Below are 5,120 nucleotides of genomic sequence, written 5' to 3' on the forward strand. Positions count from 1 at the left end.
ATCAAGACGTTGCCATTTTCAACTTTATTTTCTTTTTCGATGGTCATATTATTGCCTTTTTATAATCAGGCAATATTAAAAAAGAAATTTTCACCATCGAATAAACAGTGAGTTAGGTATGTGCAAATTATTTTTATTTGCAAATGGCTTACGTATAAACGTAGTATATGTTGACATGCGCAAGTGAACTTATATACACCTTGCTTGTCTAGTGGGGCTTCCTCGTTTGCGCTATCTCGTAGTATCCTCCCCACGTGGTCCTTCGTTCTAAATGTTGTATTAATGTCATACTTTTGGAATACCTAAGCCAATTTATATGATGTTTTGCCCATATAAGTTAAGACTGCCCAAGCCATTTCATAGTTTTCCTTCTTATTTAATTTCTTCGTTTTTGTTTCTCTTCTTATCTTGTTCACTAAGCCCTTCCGAATTGCATTATATATTTAGCTTTAAAAATATCAGCAATGTAATTAAATTTTATGGTTCTGCATGAAACTCGAATTTGGTCGAAACAAAATAAATAATAATACGGCTGGCCAGGATATTTTTAATGAAATATTCAAAAATTTTATTTTTTCTTAAATTTTGCACTCTTTTGTTTAATGAACAACCTACATATATACCAATCGAAAGCATAAAGCAAACAGTTGAGTGAAAATTACTAGTATTACCTAACTGTTCATACCTGCCAACCCGATAGGAAGGCTAGGAAAAAAAGAAACAACCCAACGGTTTCACATTCTATAGGCATAATACTTTCCATTGATATATAATTTTTTCATTAAACAAATGAGTACAAAATGAAAAAAATAATAATTTTTGAATAATTACTTAGAAATATCCTGGCCAGGATTTTTTCAGCCCACCCGCTCGCGAAATATTTATTACCACGTTAAATTTCATACAAAATAGATTTCACCTATTAAACAGATGGGTGAAGGTCGTGCCTTTGTCGGATTTTAGAGCCAATTTACACGATGACCTTTCACCCTGGGTGGAAAGTCATGCGTGTCGAGCCTGTAGGCAAGAAGTGTAGCGAAGTCAGCGGGGTAGGCAAGCACGCACGGTGAGCGAAATCGAGGGGTTTTTTTTGACGTTTCGCTTTTACCGAGTTCACTTTTTCGTATTTTTGCTTTGAGTTCGCGATTCGCTCCGCTTTAAAAAAGAGGACGAAAGAGTTGACCAAACAAAATTTTACGCTTAAATGTCAAAAATATGCAAGAAACGCCGCAAAGAAAAAGTCATCGTGTATTTAAATGCACGAGAATTTTCGAAGACTTTTATAAAAAGGAACGTGCCAAAAATGCAGGGTGAAAAGTCGTTGTGTAAATTGGCTCTTAGACTATTATATTTTTTATGACTATTCAAAAAAGCAGCATCTCCTAACAGTAAAATTTATATCTAACTACCCTTTTGAAAAAAGAGAATAATCTAAATCGGGTGGACAGCTTTTGACACAAAAATATTTTTCATACGCTCAAATAAGACACATTTAAAAGGAAAATCAAATTTCGTTGTTTCAAGTGTTAAGCGGTCGGAAGAAAAGTTCTTTATGTTCCTTTAGTTCACAAGATCATAAGAGACTGCAGTGTAGGTTTAAACTATTGTAGAAAATATTAAGCAAAACGTAGCAAATTGTAACATTTAAACAGTCAGGAAAATTAATAAATGTTGGTTACATCTAAGCGAAACGGCAACGCTAGACACAGCTGCAATTTTGAAAAATAACGAGAATTTTAACGTCGCTTCAACGAAAATATTTGAATCTATAGAAAACATTTTTATAAATTTGAACCGGCATCCCCACAATAAAATTTTTCTTGCCTACAGAGTCCATTAAATACTCCAATAAAAATTGGGTGCTTTTTTCGAGAAAAAACGCGGTCCTCTTGGGTTTTAGTGCTTGTTCAAATTCAAAACTTGGCAACACTGGGGAAATGTGGCTCCACTTGCGTATGTCGGTTTGTTGAAGAGTGCTCTCAGAGAGCAGGTGTGAGAGTCGAGTGGCGAATAAATTGGCCTTCTGTCATCATATGCGTTATTTAGGTTTTCAAACGAAAGTGCGCATATATGCATTATCTCGGTTTTTTCATATACGTTATCTCGGTTTTCAACCGAAACTGTGCATATATGCGTTATTTCGGTTTTTTTTTATATGCATTATTACGGTTTTCAAACGAAGGAGTGCATATGCATATGCATTATTCCGTTTTTATTTTCATATGCATTATTTCGGCTTTCAACCGAAACTGTGCATATATGCATTATTTCGGGGTTTTTCGTATGCATTATTTCCATATGGACAATTTCAGGGTGCCGGACGATAAGACTCTCCTTTGTCGGCTGGTTTCCCCGGTTTGAACAGTAGAACCACTCTCCCCATCTTTCAGATGTCTGGAATGACGAGAGTGGCCATTGACAGATTGAGGACCTCCGTTAGGTACGCTACTCCCGCAGGACCCAAATTTCTCAGCATCAACATGCCAATTCCGTCGGGTGCAATGGCTTTGGAGGCTTTCGCCTTCCCGATGGCTACCCTTACCTAACCGCTGGTGAAAACAAGAGGCGCACTAGGTTTTGGCACTTTGTGCAGCCTTGTGGTCACTCGACGTTCGGCTTTATCCACCGGAGGATGCAAAATGAACTGCCGGCTAAGACAGCTCGCGCATCGCTCCGGGTCCGACGAAGCATGGTCGCCAAAGTCTATTTCAACTGTCGTCATGTTTCGTCGGGTTGGACAATGACCTTACGATTGACTAAAGCTTGCTCACACCAGCAGCTCTTCAGATGCTCTTCCCATTTCTTCCGCTTATGTACGTTGACAAGTTGCCCAATCTCCGAGTTCAGATCCCTGATGGGATTTCCGGGATCGGCCTGACGAAGGTTGTCGGCTAGGACAGCCGCTTCAGCAGGAAAATTCTTTTTCCATACGGTTTTCACCTCTGAGGAGCGCACCTATTTTAGGGTGATATCCTGCCGGGCAGCTGGTGACAGGGGGTATATGTACGTAGAATATTTCGAGATCGACATCGCCTGACCGGATAGCAATACCCTGATATTCTAGGATGGTATCCCTGGGCTCGATGTCTGCTTCGATAAGACGATACTGCAGGGTGTGGTGCGTGATGAACGCTAGGCCATCACCATTATCTCGCTCGCGATCTCGACGGTGCACGTTGTATCCTACGCAATTCAAAAATGTTGAATTGCTGTGCAGCTTCGTCTCTTGGACCGCAGCTATTAATATTCGTTGCCGACCCATGAAGACTGTTATCTCCTCGATCTTGTGTGGTGTTGTCTATTGTATTCTTGTAGTGCGGTTGTTTTTGTGTTGAGTTGCTCAGGCGGACTCTGTTGTGCCATGGAGGCAGCTCGATTTGCGCAGCGGTAGGTCCACTGCCTATGATTCGTAAGGCCTGGGCAAAGTCGGAGATGGCTTCACCCATTGCATGTGTTGCATCTGACGGAGGTGGAGTTGTGGTCTAATCGTCTCGCAGCAGGTATGTTTCTGGTCCAGGGTTTGACCCAATGCCAGCCCTGAGCAGAAGTATGCGAAGATGTAGCCCTATGGACGTACAACTTTTGAGGGATTTCGCCGACCTAAACAGGGTTAGATCGCAGAAACAACAGCCCTTGGTCGGGTTAAACCTGAGTAATTCCGGTAAGTAGAACCGGCTGTCGAAGGAATGGGATTTTTACCCTTTTTGTGGTTGCTGATTTCTTCTCCACTATTATTCAAATAAAAACGAAACAGTTTAATAGTTCTAAACTTGTTATCTTAAATAAGCTTACTTCTCGTAAAGTTGTGTTGATTTAACACTTTTCAACGGCTTGTCAACTTCGACAAATGTCACTTTTCGCTTAATTTTAAACGACATGAGCATTTTAAATAGCTAGCATGTTGCGCGGTGTTTTCACGGCGTGAACTGAGTACTACTTTGTCGTGAGACACATGTGAACTTTCACAGTACTGCAATTTGTATGGATTTTGACAGCCATTTCACGTGAAACGCGAACTTATTACTATGCTTGATGCAAATTGTATAGATGTTGACAGCCATTTCACTTGAAACGCGAAAAGGTGTATGTAGCTTATCAGCTCGTCGCCGCCGTACTTGAATAACTCAGCTGGCAGGCCTTCAGCTCCAGCAGCTTCGTCATGGTCAGACGGTGGGACATCGACTCCATCGTCATAGACTGGGGGCTCGGGTTCGTCATCCCCACTACTTTCAGTCCTGCTGCCATTCAAAAAAGTGTTCACTCCATAATTTAAGTACGTTCTGGATATTAGTCTCTAGGTCGCCATGGTTGTTCTAACAGGAGTTCGCCCTGGTATTGAAACCTTGAGTAAGTCCTTTAACTCTATGATAAAATTTTCGGGCGTCTTCCTGTCGGTCAGCATTCCAAGCTCTTCGCACTCACGTATTGCGGCAAATACGTCTCGCTTTACTTTTCAGTACTCTATAATGGTTCCACAGGGCTCGCGTTGCGCTCGATCTGCGGCTTCTTGACACTCCTCATCGTACCAGTTGTTCTTTCGGGCTCGCTGAAATCCGACTATTTCTTCGGCGGGAAATGCACTGTTGCCAACTTGGGGCTTTATTTACTGCTTTTCTTTATTCAAAACGAGAAAATTTTAGAGTTTAGTGCTTGGTGCGTTTTTTTGTGCTTTTGTTTTTAGTTTGAAGACACCAAATCTGTAAATCTTAACAAAAAGGGTGGCAAAGTTTATAGCAATCGTAAAGCTGATACCAGATAAAATTTTCGTGGCTTTGCGTGACATTTATAACTTTGCCAGCAAAGCGGTAGACGCAAAAGGTATGTCACAACGAAGGCCAAGAAAACAATTGTGTACTGCTTTTTTACTCGTCAAATTTGCTGATGATTTTATATATTTAGTTCTCATTTCTGTAGTTGGTGTTTCCTACATGATAGGAGTGTGATGCAATTTGGAACGGTTTTCCGTCATCCCTTGTCAAATTTGGTTTGGAGACAAGCCGGTTTCGGCGTTGTGCCATCTTCAGTGTCATTTTTCGTTCTGAATAGTTTCTGTTTGCCCGTCACTATTTATAACCGTGCTAAATCGGCGTTGGTTCTTAGTTAGGTACGTCTCAGCCGAT

The sequence above is a fragment of the Rhagoletis pomonella genome, unplaced genomic scaffold (genome assembly GCF_013731165.1).
Source record: "Rhagoletis pomonella isolate Grant_MI unplaced genomic scaffold, Rhpom_1.0 Rhpom_scaffold_00001, whole genome shotgun sequence".
NCBI lineage: Eukaryota > Metazoa > Arthropoda > Insecta > Diptera > Tephritidae > Rhagoletis > Rhagoletis pomonella.